Raw genomic sequence first — 25,036 nt, forward strand, 5'->3', positions numbered from 1 at the left:
CGTACTGAAATTTTGGGAACTGCTGACGTGCTATTGTAAGAATGACGTGCTATTGACCGAAATATAACACACAATATCGCAAAAACAGCCTCAGTAGGCTGTAAAACGAAGCCCTAGAATTAAAAGCTCGCTGTTAACTCCACAACTTCTTGAGGAAAAGCTCCATTGCAGAACCACTGTGTTCGCCTCAAGAAACATATGACACTGACACAAGCGAAGGAAATGTTGTTCGTGGATCGCGGAGGCCCGTAAACCAGAGTGATATTGGCAGACCACCATCAGCTTTAGAAGCAAAAGAAGTATGAGATGAGTTTCGGTGATACTGTACGTCACGTGAAGGATGTGTGCCTCGCTTACTGCTGATATGTGCACAGCAAGAGGAAATGCGAATTACTATGCAAGGAAAAGGAAACATTAAACAGAACTATAATCTTTTTTTTTTTTTGCATGGAATCTATGACTGAAAACATCCTATTTCTGTGAATCACTGGGACTGAAAGTAGCAGGCTATTCCACAAAGCGCACTAAGTTAGTTTGTTTCGTTAGTAGTCCACTCCATGACGCATACAGCAGGCCGTACGGATCCGCTGACAGTCGGATAGCAGGCGATAAGCGGCAGCAGTGTTGCCCCGGTGGAATTACTCCTTTACCCACTCAGCAGTGCCTCATTAACAGCTCTCCGTAGGGTGGGTGAAACTCGCAGCTGGAACTTATTCGTTCTTTCCGTAAGCCGGCTTGACTTCCTCCGGCGGAGCGCCGAGTGCAAAATCGTTCGACTGCGCAAGCATTGCTATCGTTCCAGCGCGGAAGCGGTGAAGCGTTTACAGCTCCAAGACCGCTGTTCTGAACTAGCGTAGTATGCAAATAATATATGCTGTAGGAGATGCAAGTACAGATATTATAATCAGTTTTGTGTGTAGCTCCTTGCGGTCTTAAACAATGAATAAATGAAAGAAATTTACTAAAGCGTGACTATATTTTTCTGTAAGAGCTGAACGTAAGAAATTTGCACCCTACGATATTTGTGTGCAGACGTTACTTTTCAAACGATTGTGTAACATTCTCTATTTTTAGACGTCCATGGCTCTGCGGTCAGGCCGTCACTTTAAATTGCAAAAAATAATTCAAAACTACCCTCCAAAGTTGTGCGTTCAATTAATGATTCAACAATTAGAAATTTCAGAGAAAATCCTCAGCAGTTAGACTGGGATGAGGTGTACAAGGAACCTGAAGCTAATTTAAAATATAACTTATTTCATTACACTTGTAAGAGAATTTGAAAACTGTTTCCCCAATAAAGTAGTCAAATCTAATTATAAGAAACCATGCAAAAACCTTGGCTTACTAAAGGAATAAAAACATCTTGTAACCACAAAAGGGAACTGTATCTAACACAAGAAAGTGTAATGACCCATAAACAGCAAAAAATGTTCAAATGTGTGTGAAATCTTATGGGACTTAACTGCTAAGGTCATCAGTCCCTAAGCTTACACACTACTTAACCTAAATTATCCTAAGGATAAACACACACACCCATGCCCGAGGGAGGACTCGAACCTCCGCCGGGATCAGCCGCACAGTCTATGACTGCAGCGCCTTAGACCGCTCGGCTAATCCCGCGCGGCCCAGAAACAGCCAAATATCATAAAAACTACTGTGCTACGTAAAGAAAGGTTATTAAAAAGTCCAGAAGCATGTGCATCATGTCTGAGATTAATACCTCCGATAACAAAATTAAGACAATTTGGAATATCATTACAAGGAAGACAGGGCAACCAAGAGTACAGGATGACGGCATCACCATCAAAGCGTATGGAAACTTGATAAACAACAAGCCGGAAGTCGAAAACATTTTGAATAATCATTTTTTAAATGTTGTAGAGAAAATAGGATCTAAATGTTCAGCAAGGCAGTTCACTTATGACATTTTTTATTAACAATCCGAACGAATTCAGAAGTAATAGCAGTGTACATGACTGCAACACTAGGAGAAAGGATGATCTTCACTACTCAAGGTTAAATCTAACTTTGGCTCAGAAGGGGGTAAATTATGCTGCCAGAAAAGTCTTTCGTCAGTTACCTAATAGCATCAAAAGTCTGACAGATAGCCATATAGCATTTGAAAGGAAATTAAAAGAATTTCTTAATGGCAACTCATTAGATGAATTTTTGGATATAGTAAGTGGGTAATTTCCCCAACCCCTAAGAAAAAAAATTAAGTGTCATGTAATATTTTGTGTAACGTAATATCTTGTATAGGCACCTTTTATTACCCTGACACGTTCCACATCATTACGAAGTGTCGTATTCATGATCTATGGAACAAGTACTAATCCAATCCAATCCAATCTAATCTAATCTAATCTAATTCGTATTCGTTTCGTGCTCTGCTTTAGTGTCAAACAGGCTGAGCGTGCTTTACAGCACCTATTAAGTAATTAATAGTCTCTTGCTATCTACTATCTGGTTGTAACTGACGCAATCTAATCTTCAAATTTCTTGTTTTAACAACGTAACAGTAAATCCAAGATTCCACCCTCTAGAATGCACTTATTGCTCAAGATCCACGAAGCATTACAATCGTGTGGAGTCATAACGTTCCTTGTTGCAAGCAAGAGCCGAGCGGTCGTCGTCCTGTAGTTAGGTTGTTGGTCTGAACTCTTGCAGTTGCCCCGAAAACCGACTGCACAGTATTCCTAAAAATCCTTCCCCTGACCATTTGCCAATCCTACTTGTTTCCTGTGCCTTGTCATCGCTTAGTAGTTCTCAGCTCCTCCTTGGACAGCTGTCTTCCTCTGCGCATTTGAGGTAACCTCCGTTTATGACAGGGTACCTCAGATCTGGGTGACGCTAGGTGCTACAATGTATAAAATGGTCAACTCGTTCCTTCCCCGGATGAAGTTCGTGAAAAATTATGTCTGATATGTTTTCGCCTTGACTTACAGCTACCAAACTGATACTGGATTTCATGTGTGTGAGATACTTTAACTAAAATTTCAGCCTTATGCGAACTTGTTTCCAGTACAGAAAAGAACCATTCTTACATTTTAAAAAATATGTGAGTACGTGATAGCCTTTGTCTGTGTCTGGTAATACTAGAACTTTTCAGCATGAGATCATAAGACAATGCGTTCAGAGGACGTAAAAGTAAAGTACACCAGCGGTAAGACAGCAACCAATTCACTCACACCGGGATACCAATGGCAATATTTCCGAAGATTGTGCCACTGATGCAGAGTTACTAAACAAAGTTTTCCGAAATTCCATCACCGAAGATGCCGAAGTAAATATTCGAGCATTTGGATCAGTATAAGCCACCAATATGAGCAACTTAGAAGTAATCATCCTCGGTGTAGCGAAGCAGCTTAATTCACTTATTACCATATTGCAGTGCCTGCAGTATTCCGATTACGATGCAGAGTCCCTTTGCACATGCATGCATGTAAAAAGAAACAGGCACTGCGACGCCTACAGCCGTTATGAGAGTCATTAAATGAAATCGCAACTGCGAATAAGGACAACCATCATCTGAGGAATGGAAAGACGACAATGAAAATTTTTGCCGGACAGTGACTCGAACCCGGATTTCTCGCTTATTACGACCGGTGGGCGTACCGTTTTCTTATTCGTTGATCTCATTTTGTTCGTTATAGTTCGTTCTGTTTGTTCAGGGCAGACGTCCCACGACGCTTGCTCAAGTTCATCATTTATCCATTAACTCAGTTTTTTATTCTGACCCAACACGCTTTTTTTGAAAAAAAATAAAAGAAAAATGAAGGGCACAAGAAAGATTCGTACACGGCTCGCCCGTGTGGCAGTCCATCAACTTGACCAATTTGCTTTTTATCATTTTTTTTACGCGGATTTCCCACTTATCGCGAGCGGTCGCCTTTCCAATTCTTTTATTTTTTTAAATTTTTGTTTTTAATTTTTTTCTTATTTTGTTTTTAAGGTAGATGAAACAAACCTTTATTATTCACAAAACCATAGTACTTCCTTATACATTATAACGGTCCTGGAAGGAATCTTGTTGCCGTCTTACCATGCGGCATGAAATAACAACAAAGTTAAAGCGGGGTCACTTCCAGCACCCTTAAAAAAGGGATTTATTGATATTAAAACAAAATTCAAAGAAACATTCCATTGCTAACTGTGTTAGTTCTTCCTGGGCCGCAGAATCGCGTAGTTTTTCGTAGCTGATCACTTTACTTGGTCGGTTCCACAACAACACAACCGCCGCTCATCTTTACTCTCCTGGCACACCCCAAGTATATGGTGGGCCCGCAAAAACCGTTCCTAGGAAATTTGCATACCTGTCCTTGTACTTTCGTAGCCGTAACAGTGTTGTATCTCTCTATATTTGTAATGGACCGTCATCCCTGTAATCCACATCACTACTTTCGTCTTATGACGCGGAAAGTGTGTTTCCTCTGGAAAAAATACTATTTTGGAAGATATTGCTCTATATATAGCGGGCCACATGAGCGCTATTATCTTCGATGCTAGAGTCCAGACAACCAACGCCTCCCCGCAGACCAGCTGGTGGTCGTCCGTATCCAGCATGCCACGTTGCTGACACATGGACGAATCCGCCAATCCATTGCTTACTTTTTGTCACTCGTTGGGTGTTTCCAGTTCACTATAATGTACCATGTTGATCTGACTGTTGTAGGTAGCTGGGGGTGCTGCACCATGCGCCACACCACGTGCCAATTAGCGGAAGGATGTTTCTGTTCCACCCTGTTCCGGGTGATCTGTCGAAGAAACAGAGGATACACGTCCTTCGATGTCGTCTTCGGGACGTCGGTAACGTTCTCGCACGTAACTGTGTTCAAAGATGAACTTGTGCACATACGTTAACGGGAACGATTTATGGCCGACACTGACTGGGGGAAGATGCGATGATGGTACCAATTCTTCGGTGACCGTCCCCGTAAGCGAGTGATTCCTGTTGCGCCACCGTTTTAGCATAGTAGTAATATACATGGCACGTGCCTTCTAGTGCACGTTCACTAAACCAACGCCCACTTCTCGCGCTGAGGGGATATGTACTGTACCTTAAAGAGCTGTCCCAGGCTGAATCCTCACAGCCATCGTGCGCGTCAAGGGGAGAAGATGTGTCAGGTGGCACATCATGGGAGCGAGGTAAAGGTTGACGAGTGACACTCGCTGCAGCATATCCATCAACCGTAGGGCGTTCAGTCGTACTGACGTGCGAACTCTGAGTAACAGCCATCGGTAGTTGTCAGCAGCCGTTCCCGGCATCTCCTTATGAAAGGTGATACCCAAACAAAAATGGTTCAAATGGCTCTGAGCACTATGGGACTTAACATCTGTGGTCATCAGTCCCCTAGAACCTAGAACTACTTAAACCTAACTAACCTAAGAACATCACACACAGAATCTGCTAAAATGATCTGTGAAGGCCTGTGCTATGCCCCTTTGTGATGAGAAACGACGACCGTCGCCGAGATCGATCTCATGAACTTAACGTCCTTCGTCTTCTTGTTCTTTCCTTTATCATGTAATGCGTTGAGGGAACTTCGTTGGGCAGGCGGTCCTCCGACTTCGCGCGTATCGTCATACCCGCGTCCTTTGCGTCGCATGTTGTACCAACGTCGCCTTGACTCGGTGCACGACCGTCTGGCGTTCTGGTGTAGGTGGTTGAACAAACATTTTCCGAAGGGCCGTAAAGTAAAAGTCAGTGGTCATGCGCTGCTATCGAGAAAACTCCTTCCCATAACCTATCAACGTCCTCCGTAAAGCTGGCTTCGCGCACTCAATCCACAAATGCAGGACAGAAGCGTAAGAATTTCGTCTGAGGAGGCAGCCATGCCACGCGTCCTCCACCATGCGTTGTTATTCTGCATCACGCTGGTAGGAGACGTTCATCTTCCAATTACCCCTCTGTCTCCATACCTTTCAGAACACCTGACCTGTGCGGGAATGTGCTTAATTGGTGTAAGAGTACAGATCGCAGAAGAATGGTTAACGACATATGTAAGTTTGGGTGCGGGCGTGAGTCGTGAAGGACAGCCAAACGGTAAGGTGAGCGCTCGTGATAAGCGGGAAGTCTGGGTTCGAGTCCCGGTCCGGCACAAATTTTCATTGTCGTCTTTCCTTTATACAGCTGGTGGTTGGCCTTATTCGCAGTTGTGAATTCATTTAACGTAAATCACTGAAGTCTTCTGGTCCATATTTGTACAATAGATTCCTTTGAGACTATGCTGGTACAATAGTTCCTAACTTAGCTATCATACCTGTATACAACCGCTTGTTCGGTGAATGATCCGTACATAAAGGCTGGAAAGTTGCGCAGGTCACGCCAGTACTCAAGAAAGGAAATAGGCGTACTCCGATGAATTACATACTAACATCATCGACGTCGATTTTGGAACTTACACTGTTTTCGAACATTATGATTTACCTCGAGGAAAGCAGTTTATTGACACATAGTATGAATTTAGAAAATATCATTCTTGTGAAATACAACTGGCTCTTTATTCGCACAAAGTAACGAGTGCTATCTACTGGGGAACTGAAACTGATACCGCATTTCTTTATTTCTAGAAGCTTTTGACACCGTTCCTCACAAGAGACTACTAAGCAAACATCTTGCGTATAGAGTATCGTCTTAGTTGTGCGACTAGACTCCTGATTTCCTGTCAGAAAGATCACAGTTCATCGACAGAACATTAGCAATGTATGGCTTTCCTCAAGGAAGTGTTACAGGTCTTCTGCTGATCCTGATCTACTCGTACGTAACCGATTAATGGAGACTTTCTGAGCAGCCATCTCAGATTGCTTGCAGATGACGCTGTCATTTAGTATATAGTAGAATCATCAGAAGATCGAAACAAACTGCAGAATCATTTAGATACTGGTCCCGACGGAGGTTCGAGTCCTCCCTCGGGCATGGGTGTGTGTGTTTGTCATTAGGATAATTTAGGTTAAGTAGTGTGTAAGCTTAGGGACTGATGACCTTAGCAGTTAAGTCCCATAAGATTTCACACACACTGGAACATTTGAGCAATCATTTAGATAAAATACTTGTATGGTGCGAAAAGTAGTAATTGTCTACCAATAAGGAAAAAATGAGTGGTCATCCACATGAATAGTAAAAGAAATCTGTTTAATTCCCATAGCACGATAAATGCCACAAATCTAAAGGCTGCCAGTTCAACAGAATACCTGGGGATTTCAACTACGAGCTACTTAAATTGGAACGATCAGACAGCTAATGTTGTAGGGAAGGCAAACCAAAGGCTGCGTTTTATTAGCAGTACACTAAGGAGATGCAGCAGGTCTATTAAATCCATCCTCTGTTAGGGTATTACTGCGCGATATGAGATTCTTTCCACTTTGGATTGACAAAAGACACTGAATAAGTGCCAAAGAGGACAACTCGTTTTATACACTGCTGGCCATTAAAATTGCTACACCACGAAGATGATATGCTACAGACGCGAAATTTAACCGACAGGAAGAAGATGCTGTGATATGCAAATTATTAGCTTTTCAGAGCATTCACACAAGGTTGACGCCGGTGGCGACACCTATAACACGAGGAAAGTTTCCAACCGATTTCTCATACACAAACAGCAGTTGACTGGTGGTGCCTGGTGAAACGTTGTTGTGATGCCTCGTGTAAGGAGGAGAAATGCATACCATCACGTTTCCGACTTTGATAAAGGTCGGATTGTAGCCTATGGCGATTGCTGTTTATCGCATCGCTGCATTGCTGCTCGCGTTGATCGAGACCCAATGACTATTAGCAGAATATGGAATCGGTGGGTTCAGGAGCGTAATACGGAACGCCGTGCTGGATCCCAACGGCCTCGTATCACTAGCAGTCGAGATAACAGGCATCTTATCCGCATGGGTGTAACGTATCGTGCAGCCACGTCTCGATCCCTGAGTCAACACATGGGAACGTTTTCAAGACAATAACCATCTGCACGAACAGTTCGACGACGTGTGCAGCTGCATGGACTATCAGCTCGGAGACCATGGCTGCGGTTACCCTTGACGCTGCATCACAGGCAGGAGCGCCTGCGATGGTGTACTCAACGACGACCCTGGTTGCACGAATGGCAAAACGTCACTTTTTCGGATGAATACAGGTTCTGTTTAAAACGTCATGACGGTCGCATCCACGTTGGGCGACATCACGGTGAACGCACATTGGAAGCGTGTATTCGTCATCGCCATACTGCCGTATCACCCGGCGTGATGGTATGGGGGCCATTGGTTACTCGTCTCGGTCACCTCTTGTTCGCATTGACGGCACTTTGAACAGTGGACGTTACATTTCAGATGTGTTACGACCCGTGGCTCTACCCTTCATTCGATCCCTGCGAAACCCTACATTTCAGGAGGATAATGCACGACCGCATGTTGCGGGTCCTGTACGGGCCTTTCTGGATACAGAAAATGTTCGACTGCTTCCCTGGCCAGCACATTCTCCAGATCTCTCACCAACTGAAAACGTCTGGTCAATGGTGGCCGAGCAACTGGCTCGTCACAATACGCCAGTCACTACTCTTGATGAACTGTGGTATCGTGTTGAAGCTGCATGGGCAGCTGTACCCAAACACGCCATCCAAGCTCTGTTTGACTCAATGCCCTGGCGTATCAAGGCCGTTATTACGGCCAGAGGTGGTTGTTCTGGGTACTGATTTCTCAGGATCTATGTACCAAAATCGCGTGAAAAGGTAATCACATGTCAGTTTTAGTGTAATATATTTGCCCAATGAATACCCGTTTATCATCTGGTGTATCAGTTTTAATGACGAGTAGTGTATTGTCCCGAAATAAGGGAGAGGGTGTCACAGATATGATACGTGAGTTGGGGTGGCAAAGTCGTTTTTCGTCGGGGCGAGGTGTTTTCACGAAATTTCAGTGTCCAACGTCCTTCTCCGAATGCGAAAACATTTTATTGACGCCATCTTACATAGGAAGAAATGATCATTGTAATGAAATGGCAAAAATCAGAGCTCGTATGGAAAGATTTAAGTGTTCATTTTTCCCACGCGCTGTTCGATGAGAGTGGAACGTTAGGTAAATAGCGTGAACGTGTATCGATGAGTCGTCTACCAGGGACTAAAGTGTGAACTGCAGAGCAGTCATTTAGATGCACACGTAAGTGCAACTTACGTCATCTTTCGGTATTTAAGAAATGTCGGATCGCTGGCATGGATGTACAACATCATATTGACAGATTGCAGACGTCGTGTAATGACAGCACAATGAGTGGTAACGAGACGGACGCGGGACAGTAGCGAGGCAGGAAGAGCGGGCACGGGTTGTTCTAGGGGGACAGCATCACGAGGAGATCGAAAGATTGGTAGACTGGTTCTGACGGATACTACAGCTCAAATCCGGACAGATTATATTATAGGCAATGTGTAACCTCGAACACTCGGAAACAGAATATTGGACCTGCGTTGAGATCTGGAGTTGCCGAGCGTCGCTTACCGCTGACATCATGCCACAGAGTTGCAGAGTTGCATGGTGTAGGACCACAGTCAACTGGTGACACGTAGTAGCATTCTGTGGTGCTGGACGATGAAGCTCGCTTCTGTTTATGCTAGTAGATCAACGCCAATGTGTCCGTAGACGATCTAGAGAAAAGCCATACGAAACAGCGATTCTCTAAACCCAAAACACTCTAATGGAATGCTGGTTTGGGGATGGATGCTCGCCGGAATGTGGCAAGATGCTAAAACCTATAGCCATTCAAGACCGAGGTACCAAATGCTTTTTTCCCAACAGGATAGTGTAAGACCCTGTAGTGCAGTTCCTTCTACAAACTCTCGATGAACGTACGAATCTTTGACTGGCTTGTCCTGTATGCTAATTTGTCCCCCGCAGAGCATAGAAAGACGTAAGAGTTGCTTCCATGCAACAATGGAGACCAAAGTTTACTCGTGCCAGTGGGGTCACTCTTCTCACTGTTGTTCGTGATAGAAGTTCACTCATTTAATAATTGTCGTGTGGTAAACGTCTACACGACGTTTTATAAATATAACACTGGTGCTTCATAGTGCAATATTTTCCGTTTACATTAGCGTATTTCCACAATTGTCTCGATTATGTTAAAAGCCCAGGGAGTTCATGAATACAGATTTCGCAGACACTGCAGGACAAAATTTTCTTCCTACCTGAGGAACTGGGGTCGCTGGCAGGCGTCTAAAACGGACGGGTACATCTAGTTGCAATCAGCTCGAAGATATGGGAAGTGGCTGACCCTTCTATTTTTCCATTTTTACAGCTGGCTGCCCCATGTATTTACAGAGGGTGCAGGCTAGCCGGGAATCCGAGCTGTGGTTGTTGTTGTTGTGGTCTTCAGTCCTGAGACTGGTTTGGTGCAGCTCTCCATGCTACTCTATCCTATGCAAGCGTCTTCATCTCCCAGCACCTACTGCAGCCTACATCCTTCTGAATCTGCTTAGTGTACTCATCTCTTGGTCTCCCTCTACGATTATTACCCTCCACGCTCCACTGCAGTACTAAATTGGTGATCCCTTGATGAGTCAGAATATGTCCTACCAACCGATCCCTTCTTCTAGTCAAGTTGTGCCACAAGATCCTCTTCTCCCCAATTCTATTCCATACCTCCTCATTCGTTATGTGATCTACCCATCTAATCTTCAGCATTCTTCTATAGCACCACATTTCGAAAGCTTCTATTCTCTTCTTGTCTAAACTATTTATCGTCCTTCTCTCCTTCTACCATCATCAGTTATTTTGCTTCCCAAATAGCAAAACTCCTTTACTACGTTAAGTGTCTCATTTCCTAATCTAATTCCCTCAGCATCACCCGACTTAATTCGACTACATTCCATTAACCTCGTTTTGTTTGTTGATGCTCATCTTATATCCTCTTTCAACAACACTGTCCATTCCGTTCAACAACTCTTCTAAGTCCTTTGCTGTCTCTGACAGAATTACAATGTCATCGACGAAACTCAATGTTTTTATTTCTTCTCCATGGATTTTAATACCTACTCCGCACTTTTCTTTTTTTGTCTTTACTGCTTGCTCAATATACAGATTGAATAACATCGGGGGAGGCTACAACCCTGTCTCACTCCCTTCCCAACCACTCCTTCTCTTTCATGCCCCTCGACCCTTATAACTGCCATCTGGTTTCTGTACAAATTGTAAATAGCTTTTCGCTCCCTGTATTTTATCCCTTCCAGCTTCGGAATATCAAAGAGAGTATCCCAGTCAACATTGTAAAAAGCTTTCTCTAAGTCTACAAATGCTAGAAACGTAGGTTTGCCTTTCCTTAGTCTAGCTTCTAAGATTAGTCGTAGGGTCAGTATTGCCTCACGTGTTGCAACATTTCTACGGAATCCAAACTGCTTCCACGAGGTCGGCTTCTACTAGTTTTTCCATTCGTCTGTAAAGAATTCGCGTTAGTATTTTGCAGCTGTGACTTATTATACTGATAGTTCGGTAATTTTCACATCTGTCAACACCTGCTTTCTTTGGGATTGGAATTATTATATTCTTCTGGAAGTCTGAGGGTATTTCGCCTGTCTCATACATCTTGCTCACCAGATGGTAGAGTTTTGTCAGGACTGGCTCTCCCACGGCCGTCAGTAGTTCCAATGGAATGTTGTCTACTCCCGGGGCCTTGTTTCGACCTAGGTCTTTCAGTGCTCTGTCAAACTTTTCACGCAGTACCGTATCTCCAATTTCATCTTTATCTACATCCTCTACCATTTCCATAATTTTGTCCTCAGGAACATCGCCCTTGTATAGACCCTCTATATACTCCTTCAACCTTTCTGCCTTCCCTTCTTTGCTTAGAACTGGATTTCCATCTGAGCTCTTGATATTCATGCAAGTCTTTCTCTTTTCTCCATAGGTCTCTTTAATTTTCCTGTGGGCAGTATCTATCTTACCCCTCGTGAGATAAGCCTCTACATCCTTACATTTGTCCTCTGGCCATCCCTGCTTAGCCATTTTGCACTTCCTGTCGATCTCATTTTTGAGACGTTTGTATTCCTTTTTGACTGCTTGACCTACTGCATTTTTCTATTTTCTCCTTTCATAAATTAAATTCAGTATCTCTTCTGTTACCCAAGGATTTCTACTAGCCCTCGTCTTTTTACCTACTTGATCCTCTGCTGCCTTCACTATTTCATTCCTCAAAGCTACCCATTCCTCTTCTACTGTATTTCTTTCCCCCATTCCTGTCAATTGTTCCCTTATGCTCTCCCTGAAACTCTGTACAACCTCTGGTTTAGTCAGTTTATCCAGGTCCCATCTCCTTAAATTCCCACCTTTTTGCAGTTTCTTCAGTTTTAATCTACAGTCCATAACCAATAGATTGTGGTCAGAGTCCACATCTGCCCCTGGAAAAGTCTTACACTTTAAAACCTGGTTCCTAAATCTCTGTCTTACCATTATATAATCTATCTGAAACCTTCTAGTATCTCCAGGGTTCTTCCATGTATACAACCTTCCTTCATGATTCTTGAACCAAGTGTTAGCTATGAGTAAGTTATGCTGCATGCAAAATTCTACCAGGCGGCTTCCTCTTTCATTTCTTATCCCGAATCCACATTCACCTACTACGTTTCCTTCTCTTCCTTATCCTACTGTCGAATTCCAGTCACCCATGACTATTAAATTTTCGTCTCCCTTCACTACCTGAATAATTTCTTTTATCTCATCATACATTTCATCAACTTCTTCATCATCTGCAGAGCTAGTTGGCATATAAACTTGTATTATTGTAGTAGACGTGGGCTTCGTGTCTATTTTGGACACAATAAAGCTTTCACTATGCTGTTTGTAGTAGCTTACCCGCACTCCTACTTTTTTATTCATTATGAAACCTACTCCTGCATTACCCCTATTTGATTTTGTATTTATAACCTTGTATTCACCTTACCAAAAGTCTTGTTCCTCCTGCCACCGAACTTCACTAATTCCCACTATATCTAACTTCAACCTATCCATTCCCCTTTTTAAATTTTCTAACCTACCTGCCCGATTAAGGGATCTGACATTCCACGCTCCGATCCGTAGAACGCCGGTTTTCTTTTTCCTGATAACGACGTTCTCCTGAGTAGTGCCCTCCCGGGGATCCGAATGGGGGACTATTTTACCCAAGCGGACGACATCATCATTTAATCATATAGTAAAGCTGCAAGCCCTCGGGAAAAATTACGGCTGTAGTTTCCGCGTGCTTTCAGCCGTTCGCAGTACCACAACAGCAAGGCCGTTTTGGTTAGTGTCACAGGGCCAGATCACTCAATCATCCAGACTGTTGCCTCTGCAACTACTGGAAAAGCTGCTGCCCCTTTTCAGGAACCACACGTTTCTCTGGCCTCTCAACAGATACCCCTCGTCTTTGATACTAGAAAATAACTTAAACCAAGTAATCTGACACTTTGTTTCCTTAACTGAGGTTTAAGAGTTTTCCTCGAAGGTAAGTTACTTTCGCTTTAAAGAACCTCAACGTATTACACAACAGCTATACACATATTGCGTCAACGGCCTTGGCGCAATGAATACACCAGTTTCCGCCAGATCACCGAAGTTAAGCGCTGTCGTGCGTGGCCGCCCCTTGGATGGGTGACAATCGGGGCCGCCATGAGCTGTTGTCGTTTTTCGGGGTGCACTCAGCCTCGTGATGCCAATGGAGGAGATACTCGATCGAATGGTAGCGGCTTTGGTAAAAAAAAATGAAAAAAAACTCCTAACGATCCGGAGAGCATTGTGCTGACCACAGGCCCCTCCTATCCGCATTGTTACCGTAGGATGACACGGCGGTCGGATGGTCCGGATGGGCCATTTGTGGCCTGAAGACGGAGTGCTTATACCCATGTTAGTGGTTAAAAGCATGGTTCAAAAAATGGTTCAAGTGACTCTGAGCGCTGTGGGATTTAACTGCTGAGGTCATCAGTCCCATAGAACTTAGAACTATTTAAACCTAACTAACCTAAGGACATCACACACGTCCATGCTCGAGGCAGTATTCGAACCTGCGACGTAGCGGTCGCGCAGTTCCAGACTGTAGCGCCTAGAACCGCTCGGCCACGCCAGCCGGCAAATGCATGGTTCCACAAGGGGCCGTAAATTTTATTGTTACGACTGGCTACTTTCGGCTGTCAAAGAAATACAGGTCTATCTTTAATAGAAGTTACTCTGCAGAACTCGATTAGCTAAGACTATTTCACACATTTTATTCAGTCTGGCGCAAACCACAGTATACTATTGTAACTTGTCAGGAAAGTCAAACCCAACGCTATTATCTCACAATTTGTATCATACCGAGTTGATAAATGGTACAGCTACCTTTCTAAGCAAATTTATTTCAGACTGCCACGCCTCTTTAAGCAGATTCAGCTAAACACAAGATGCTTCAACGTGTAATGAATGTATCTATAAAAACATATTTTAGTGATAATTACTAGTTGTTATAGGAAAAGACGTAGTCAAGTGTATCAGTAATATAGCCTTTTGACTTCTGTCTCGTGTTCTTCGGCCGAAGTTTGTTTGGTGATATTTTTTTGTTTCGTCAGCACGAGTTGCTGGCATTGTTGGAGCTTCATCTGTGTTACTGTTGGCGGACTTCAGCCGAGTTCGCTGTCGCAGACTATTTGTACCCATCATGCCAATTTCTGAGCACTTTTCCCTAGTTGCCACCTCTGTCGTTCTCCCATTATTTTCTGAGGCTGCCTCACAGTAATCCAGCATTTGTTTATATGAAAGCTTTCCTCTTTCTTGTTGTATCTGTTGTCATGTTTGTGAATTTATACGGCTTCCTTGAAAAAGTGGGCGCTGTACCTCGTCTCCATGGTGAGAACTTTCGTATCGGCTAACTTTATTCGGTAGTCAGTCTCATACAGAGCGCGGTACACTATCGATGACTTCTCCACCTGTCCCATAAGCGCGCTACGATCGTATTAATCTTCTTTTCTAACTCGAGGGATGATTAGACAGTTTTTGCAAGTATCGATCCTTATGCGTCGGGCTTCGATGCGCTCTGTCTCAGATTCCCACCATTCCTCCTCACCAGAAAATCTAGAAAGGATAGCCGTTGGTCCTCTGTTACCCGCATAGTAAATTTAAGTTGGAATGGAGACTGTTCTGATGTCAGAACAGTCACCGAAGTGATCCTCACCACGGCTCCACACGGTGAAGCCGTCGTCGACGTACCTGAGCCACAATTTAGGTTTACATAGTGCCTAGTCCGGAGCCTTTTGAAAAGTTCCATGAATAAATTGGCCACCACTTGACTAAATGGACTACCCATGGCAGAAAATGGAGAACTCGGCCTTGGCGGAACACATACTGTATGAGAACGACCACATGGCAAAAGTCGCCGCAGTGGAAGTCCATTCTGTGAAGAAGAGCTACCACTCCCACTTTTTCAGGAAAGCCTTAGAAATTTACAAACATGACAGAACTCCAACAAGTAAGATGAAAGCCTGAAGGTAAACGGAGCCTGCATTCCCGGGCTGCAGAGAGTGACCGTTTCAGTTGGCAAGGGGGAACCATAACGGCAATGTCCAGGGAAAAGGCATTTTCGTTGGCGCGACAGGGATGTAAAATCAGTGGCCGCGAGCTCGGCTTCAGTCCTCCACCAGCAGTGCAGGCAAAAAGTCAAAAGAATTGTCAAGCAAACTTCGGCTACAGAATCAGAAATAGAAGGCAACAGGCAATACGTGAACAAGTTGCCACAAACATTTTGTGTATCAGTTACGTTTGATGTAGCGTTAAGCAAGAAGCGAGTGAATGGATGTGCACTAGTCACGTGTACTGGCTGTTCGGTATCTCTTAGGGTGTTTAGATCCGAATGAATGACTACTGACCATTTTAAGATCCGTTGTATATGAACGTACAAAGTTTAACAAAAGCCTAGTGATTGTAATACAAAATAACTCTTCCAGGAAAGACTGATAAAAGCATTTCGTAATAAAATCTGAAGCTCAATGAAGCTAGAAAATTAACGATATACTTTGCTATTTTGTGATGTATGTCTTGTTAACTACCTGTTTACCATCATTTTTGCTAGTATGTCGGTCCTTTCATTGTACTACTCTAGGAAGTCTTTAATGAAATACGAATACCTAAGTGGTTCCAACGAAATATGAATACATTGATGGTTCCTACGTTATTAGTTTACATTCTCAGCAAAGACGACTCTGTGTCTGTATGTTCAAATGGCATGTCGTCTGTTTTTTAATTTTTTTTAGTTTTCGTTACAGCCATCTATGAGCTACATTTACACAACTTAAAAAAAAATGGTTCAAATGGCTGTGAGCACTATGGGACTTAACTTCTGAGGTCATCAGTCCCCTAGAACTTAGAACTACGTAAACCTACCTAACCTAAGGACATGACACACACCCATGCCCGAGGCAAGATTCGAACCTGCGCCAGTAGTGGTCGCGCGGTTCCAGACTGTAGCGCCTAGAACCGCTCGGACATCTCGCCCGGCTACACAACTTCCCTCACTTTCCAAAGTTGTCTTCCTTCCTCTTTCGCCAGTACTCCTTCATCCGTTGGATCACTCGTGCACGTTCTTCTGCCGAGAATCCTCTGTTCTTCCTAGTTTTCTCCTCGAAGAATTCCTTCACCTCCGAAAACTTTTTCCTAAAGATCTGCCTGCTCGCAGTTTCTTCTGCCGTGATTCTGCATTTTTCTAGATCCCAGTGCATTTCTTTCACCTAAGGAACTTGTATCTTCATGTTCTCCTAGAAGAGAAGAATCTTGTTGGCGAGCCTTCTGATTCCATTCTTTTAATATGTCCATAGAAAGACACTCTTCTTTTCTTCATTGTGGCGGTGATATTTTCAAGTCGTTGATAAAGTTCTTGACTTGATCTTAGGTGCAACGTGAACTCATTTGATATTTTTCTGGGCCCAAGAATCTTTCTTAGAAATTTCCTTTCTTTATTTTCCAATATTGAAAGTCCCTCCCTGGCTATTGTCTCAGATGCTTATAAACAGTAATGTTTGACGACTGTGCTGTAGTGTCGGAATTTGGCCTGGTATGAGAGTGATTTAGATTTTGATGTGTTCTGACACGGCCTGAATGCTATTTCCTTTTTTGTTGCCCGATCTTCAGTTGCTGCCTTTTCACTGTTGCTTGAATCTCTCCTACGTACTTGAACCTCTGAACTCTTCTGATGTCTGCTTTATTAATACCACTTTAAACAACGCTAGCCTTAACGCTTACTCGGATAAAGCTAAGTTTCGAAGACAGTTTATAGTTCAATCCACAAGACAGTATCGTTCACTCTCCACCAGTAGCATAGTCTATTGAATGGCGAACGTCATACTCTTTACTATCCAAAATAACACGAAAATCAGTTCCATATGCCACTAGGAGAAACGGCTGTCCATTTGCGTTCACTAGATGGGATAGCTGTAGGTTCTAGACTGCTCAGTCCTAATACAAGCTCTGCCCCCGATAGCTTCTGAGTTGGATCTGGAAAAAAAAAACCTTAACTTGAAATTCTTGGATATTGTTTCTCCCCTTTTCTCCAAAACTATTCATCCTTTGAGGAATCCTCTTGTGTGTCGAATTTCGGAATTTATCTTGTTCTTGAAATATCAGTGAATCATCGCAACAACAGCGAACCAATCGTGTTCTAGAAAGTTTCGAGTTCGTCCTTTCTGTTCACTCTATTACTGCGTTCGCCTTCTCCATAGACAGTCTTGAGCTTCTACACTTTTTCCAGCTACAAAACTGTTCTCCCTTCCAGAAAATAATTGTTCCACTAATTAACTTCACCCTCACACCCGTCTCTTCATGCATATCCAAACTGATTTCTGCCATTGCCACTGCCACACTTATACAAACATTTTTCATGAATAAAAAGTTCCCTACTGGACGAAAGCCTCAGAACACGGAGAAGTTTTATATAATTACAATGTCAGAATAATATGACACCTTCGTGTAACATTTTTCTTTACATTAGGATATAAATTAAATAAGGGATTTAAAAGAACAAAAAAATGCAAGTTTAGAATATATTCAGGCTAGGTATTAAACTGATAAGAGGCTGCTGAGTAAACATAGAAGGGCTGAAAATATGTCAGCTATAGAGGCCTTCGACGATTTCTGTCGTATTTCCCATTATTAAAGCAGTTGGTTTGTTTGGGAGCTTCCTGGTATAGCCTGAAAATGGCCTCTAATGCCGATATTGATGAAACTGGGCGTCCAAATAAATTTTAATTTCTGGCATAAGCTTACTTCTGCAGCTAAACAGAGGTTTTCAGGTTCACATTCCGCTCACTCATTCTGAAATGAAATTTATATCCAGCTTATAGAAAGGCCCATTTTTTTATTATTGTAATATTCTCTTAAAATTCAGAAATATTTTTCCAGTGTCGCAAATTACCTAGAACTCTCACGTACCGGAGAGAGTTTGGTTAAAATCGTAAGAATTTAAAAGTTGTTCGCAGATACAAGAATTCCGTTGAGAGAAGTTTCAGGCGTTCCTAAGGACTCTTCAGATGTTTAACTGTGAATAGCTTCGTTGTAAAAGAGAGGTTCTCATTTACTGGATATTAAATCAGACTTTAAAAAAGGTACCAACGCAAGTCTCCCGAGAGGACGCGCTCGTCTTTCAAAAAGGCTTTGAGAGGCGAAGTTTTTCTTAACTGTATTTCTTATTATCTGCTACGTTGCTGTCATTCAAAGACAGTCCTTCTAGTCAATCAGTTACTTATGGATTCGTACTTTTCTTGACCTGATGAAGCAAGCTAATGGTTGAAGAAGTTGTTAGTAGCCACACAGAATAAGAAACTGGTTATCGCAGACGAGAAGCCAATTTCAAATTGAAATTAGAAATAATTCCGAAATCTGTTTGAGAGTGAAAGGAAAGCGATTTGTGACACTTAGAAATATAAGTGATAAGGGGTGATTAGTAACAAGAGAGGTCCTTTCGGACGGAGCAAAAGTGGACATTACATTTTCAGTGATTCCATTCCGGAAATCGACTTTAGAGCTTCAGGGATTCAACAAGATGTCTAAACGTAGGCTTTTGAGTGTGGCCTTGAACTCACTCTTCATAAATGTTAAATTCAACGCTTTTACTACCGCGTTTGACGTTTAAAATTGAGGAGGCCGAAACTCAGTATGCGTAATAGCCAAATAGTGTTTTTTCAGGACTCAGTTCACAAGGTTTCCGCTTCACTGAGGAAAAGGAAACAAATTACGGCAAAGAATCACTAGTTGTGGCCAAATTAAATTCACCTACATTCTAAGATTTGTTTCTGGATGTAGTGGGAAAATGTCCACAAGGAAGGGTTACTTCATTTTTATTTTTCTGTTTTATATCAGTAACTATTTCATTTCTAGCTACTGTTGTGTGCTGGATACTTATTTGTGTGCAATATAATCCTCTTTGGAAATTCTGGTTGACTCTGAAAAAATGTTATTCCTATTGTTCAATTGCCCTACAGGCATAGTTGGTTTTTTATAATCGCCTTGTTTTAGGGAAAAGGGCTAATATAGATATAAAAAGGAAAAAAATGTCAATATTCAGCAGGATTTTAGAACGTAGTTTGTGTTCGAACATTATGAATTACCTCGAGGAAAACGGTCTGTTGACACACAAAAAAATGGTTCAAATGGCTCTGAGCACTATGGGACTTAACATCTATGGTCATCAGTCCCCTAGAACTTAGAACTACTTCAACCTAAATAACCTAAGGACATCACACACATCCATGCCCGAGGCAGGATTCGAACCTGCGACCGCAGCGGTCACGCGGTTCCGGACTGAAGCGCCTAGAACCGCACGGCCACACCGACCGGCCTGTTGACATACAGTCAACATTGGTTTTGAAAATATAGTTTCTGTGAAACACAACCAGCTCTTTATTCACATGAAGTGTTGAGTGCTATTGACAAGGGACTTCAGATAGATTCCGTATTTCTGGATTCCCGGAAGGCTTTTGACACTGTACCACACAGACGGCTCGTAGTGAAATTGCGCACTTCGTCTCAGTTATGTGACTGGATGTGTGATTTACTGTCACAGAGGTCACAGTTCGTAGTAATTGACGGAAAGTCATCGAGCAAAACAGAAATGATTTCTGGCGTTCCCCAAGGTAGCGTTATAGGCCCGTTGCTGTTCTTTATCTATACAAACGATTTTGGAGGCAATCTGAGCAACCGTCTTAGGTTGTTTGCAGATGACGCTGTTGTTTACCGACTGATAAAGTCATCAGAAGATCAAAACAAACTGCAAAACGATTTAGAAAAGATATCTGAATGGTGCGAAAAGTGACAGTTGACCGTAAATAACGAAAAGTGTGAGGTCATCCACGTGAGTGCTAAAAGGAACTCGTTAAACTTCGATTACACGATAAATCAGTCAAATGTAAAAGCCGTAAATTCAACTAAATACCTAGGTATTACTATTACGAACAACTTAAATTGGAAGGAACTCACAGAAAATGTTGTAGGGAAGGCTAACCAAAGACTGCGTTTTACTGGCAGGACACTTAGAAAATGTAACAGACCTGCTAAAGAGACTGCCAACACTAAGCTTGTCCGTTCTCTTTCAGAATACGGCTGCGCTGTGTTGGATCCTTTCCAGATAGAACTGACGGAGCACATCGAAAAAGTTCAAAGAAAGGCAGCACGTTTTGTATTATCGCGAAACATGGGAGAGAGTGTCACAGAAATGATACAGGATTTGGGCTGGAAATCATTAAAAGAAAGGCGTTGTTCGTTGCGACGGAATCTTCTCACGAAATTCCAATCACCAACTTTCTCCTCCGAATGCGAAAATATTTTGTTGGCACCGACCTACATAGGGAGGAACGATCACCATGATAAAATAAGGGAAATCAGAGCTCGTACGGAAAGATATAGGTGTTCATTCTTTCCGCGCGCTATACGAGATTCGAATAATAGAGAAGTGTGAACATGCTTCGATGAACCCTCTGCCGGGCACCTGAATGTGATTTGCAGAGTATCCATGTAGATGTAGAAGAATCAGTCAAATATTCAATTGTCAGTATTTGTCTGGAATTTACATTTTTCACCTTGTATTCTACTGATTTATACCCATAAATGTGGTTGAATTCATTAACACAGAAGCAGAGCTTATATCGTTTTGAGCGTTATCATAATTGGCGGTAAGAATTAGATCAGTTTCGAGCGCGTTCATAAAATTCCGCGTCATAACGCAAAATATCAAATTTTTGGTCGCTTATAATAGCGGGCGAAACGTTGTTTTCTTTCACCGCGTAACACGGTCTGCACCCCGGGAGAATTTTATGCAAACTAAATCCGGTTGCAAAATCCTGTAAACGTACAACTATAGTTTATTGTGAGACCAGCTGCTTCTCTTCCGTTAGCTTATTCATTGTACTGTCTTGCAGTATAATAATGCAGTTTCTTTGGTCCTGACTCCATTTATTCTTAGGCCACATTTTGTTGCCGCTAGCCTGGAGACCACTGATATCGTACATAAACAGTAAATGTAGAGTATGGACCGTACAGGATGAGAACTTACCGTTTCAGGTCAATTTGTCAGCCCACTGATCTTAATCCTCACTTGCAGATGATGTCACATAGCCATTCAACGATATTTTCCGGGAATTCGTCATAGTGGGCTAGGGAATCAATAAGGAATCCACTCTCTTCTTTTCGTTAACGTCAATTCTGTTGTTGATAAATCCTTTGGAGTTTGTAGATAGTTATGTTCAGAATGTCAAACATTTAGGATGATGATGATGATGATGATGTTTAGTTTGTGGGGCGCTCAACTGCGCTGTTATCAGCGTCCGTATAATGTCCCAGTCTTTACACAATCCAGTCTCGCCACGTTCACGAGTAATGATGATGATGATGAATTGATAAGGACAACGCGAACACCCAGTCCCCAGGCAGAGAAAAATCCCCCAACGCAGCCTGGAATCGAACCCGGGGCCCTTGACCCAGAGGCAGCAACGCTAGGCACTAGACCACGAGCTGCGGACAAATATTTAGGAAGCAGTTGTTTCAATATATATACGAATACTTCTATCTATTATTTGCTTTTACCTGTAAAACTGATTGTAAATTTTTGACAGTATTGAAGAATTTTGTCGATTACTTTCAGTTCTCGGCAGTGTTGATAGTCGCTTAGGGGAGGGCGGGGGAGGGGGGGGGGGAGGGGGAGTGTGAAGATGTTTCCGTCGGTGGTTAGAAGCGAGTAGCCTCTAAATAAACGAATATTCTTGTTTACGCCAGCCTAAGGAAAAGTCACATCTATTAAATACCTTGATTAAGGTCACCTGTAGCAATGGTTTGGCTCGTCACGTCACAGCATGGCGCGGTTTGTAACACAGACCAATTGTAGAGAAACTGACTCCACCGTGAAAGCCAACAAATATGCAATGCCCTGATGATATTTCACAGCATTTGGTGATATTAACACATCTCCGATAATACAAATTCATGATAACAAATTAAAAATCTTCGAAGTAAAAGCGCAACGGCCGTTTCCCTTATGATGAATACGTGCTGCTTCACATTGAAACATTTCTTGCAACTTCTGTTTGTTATAGGAAGCTGTTTTTCTGAGCCAGAAGAACTATGCATGTTACATTCATTACATTAAATCAGTTTTCCAGTAAGAAAGCATAAAGTATAGTTTGACTGAATACATTTTTGGCAGCTCTGAATGTGGGCCCACGAAAAAAGAAACAGCGGTAGTTCGGCGGGTGTCGTTCGACAAGTAACCAAAGAACCAGTTTCAAGTATGAAATTATTTGCTGTTGGCGAAGAACGAATTTTGAACTAGAACTGTGTGCTTGACCTTGAAAACCGCTCTTTACCTAGCGAAGGTATTTCGATTGATCGTATGGTGCACACAAGCACGGATAAACTGAAAACTACGAAACTGCAACTTTCCCGACAGCCTCAGCGTTTGTATGGAGTTAAGAAGTAATGGAGGAGAACTGCTAGTAATTTGTCGTCTGCGGCACGATTGTGTGATCGATAGGAAGGGTGCATATCTCGTCAGCGGTAGGCAGATGTCTGTCGAGTCATGATCAGTCCAGAGTTTTCAACGACAGCAGTAGACAAGTAGTATTATTTTTTAGGTTAAAAAATGGAATGTTTGATTCCTGAATATTCTACAACTGGTGTACCAACTGAAACTTCCTGGCAGATTAAAACTTGGTGCCGGACCGAGGCTCAGGACCTTTGCCTTTCGCGGGCAAGTGTTCTACTAACTGAGCTACCCAAACACGACTCAGGCTCCGTCCTGACAGCTTTAATTCCGCCAGTACCTTGTCTCCTACCTTCCAAACTTCACAGAAACGCTCCTGCGAACCTTGCAGAACTAGCACTCCTGGAAGAAAGGATATTGCGGAGACATGGCTTAGCCACAGCCTAGGGGATGTTTCCAGAATGAGATTTTTCACTCTGCAAGGTTTGCAGGAGAGCTTCTGTGAAGTTTGGAACGTAGGAGACGAGGTACTGGCGGAAGTAAAGCTGTGAGGACAGGGAGTGAGTCGTGCTTGGGTAGCTGAGGTGGTAGAGCACTTGCGCAAGAAAGGCAAAGGTCCCGAGCTCGAGTCTTGGTCCGGCACACAGTTTTAATCTGCCAGGAAGTTTCATAGCAGCGCACACTCCGCTATAGAGTGAAAATTTCATTCTGGTGTACCAAATGCTTAGCAATTTTAGGAACAAAATGGAGGAGGGAAGATAACCAGTAGCAAAATACGGATGTATCGTTTGACAGAAGGAATGCTGTCTGGACCTTTCGAATTGCTGAGTGATTCTTATGTCACTGAAGTGCTCACAGCAGAAATGTGTGGTCACAAACAAGCGACCAAGGTCGAGTTGCTTCTACAATAACTTCAGACCACTCAGCCACATGCGTTCTGTTTTTTGCTGAAGCGATTATCTGCCTGTGGCAGGTCAGAAATGTTGGTCGTAGGCACCTGAAATTTTAAACTTTTATGTCTCACATCTTCACAAATGGAGCATAACGTTGTATATAATGAATATTTATTTCAAGTTACTAGGTAATTCCAGGACACATGAATGGAGCGATCTAATGAGTACAGTACATGAATAAAGAATAAACGGAAGAAAGTCGAAAATGATGAGGAATAACAGAAATAAGACAAGCGGTAAACTAAACATAGAAACTGAACGCCGCGAAGTAGACAAAGTAAAGGAAAGCAACAGACGATGGGCGAAGCAAGGACGACATACGACGTATACTAGGACAGGCAAATAGAGCAGTCCTAGTCTGCCATCGACCTCAATCTGAGGCAGAATTTCATGTGAACGAAGTACAGAATGGCATCAAGGACAGTGTGAAAACCGGAAGGGAATCAAAGCGTTTGAGATGCAGTTCTGCGGAAGGAAGCTGAAAATTCGGTGAAGAAATAAAGTAAATTATAAGGATGCTGCCTGCAGAATCAACGAAGAAAGGAACATATGGAAAATACTGAAAAGAGAAAGGACAGGATGACGGGACATCAGGGAATAACTTCTATGGTACTGGGGGGAGCTGTAGAGGGTAAAAACTGTAGGGGAAGACAAAGACTGGAATACATCCATCAAATAATTAGGATGTAGGATGCAAATGCTGCTCTGAGAAGGATGGCAGAAGAGAGTAAATCGTGGCGAGCAGCATCGAACCAGTCCATTGGTCTCCTATTCGGGAGGACGACGGTTCAAATCCGCGTCCGATCACCCTGGTCCACGATTTCCATGAATCGCTCCAGGCATATGCTGGAATGGGTCCGTCGAAAAGGGGTGGCCGATTTCTCTCCGCATGCTTGAAATAATCCTAGCTAGTGCTCCGTCTCTAATGACATAATTGTCGTTGTTTCTTTCATCCTTCCTTCGAACCAGTCCGAGAATTGATGGATCCAAACAAAAATACTGTACAAACCGACGGAAAAAATCGCAACATCAAGAAATAATTAATGTAGAATAATGAAATTTCGGGAATCATTTGTCTAGATAACATATGTAAGTGATTAACATTGCAAAACGGTTAATGTAAACGCGACATAAGCTATTGCGAACGTGAAAT

This window comes from Schistocerca piceifrons, chromosome 1 (assembly GCF_021461385.2).
Source record: "Schistocerca piceifrons isolate TAMUIC-IGC-003096 chromosome 1, iqSchPice1.1, whole genome shotgun sequence".
NCBI lineage: Eukaryota > Metazoa > Arthropoda > Insecta > Orthoptera > Acrididae > Schistocerca > Schistocerca piceifrons.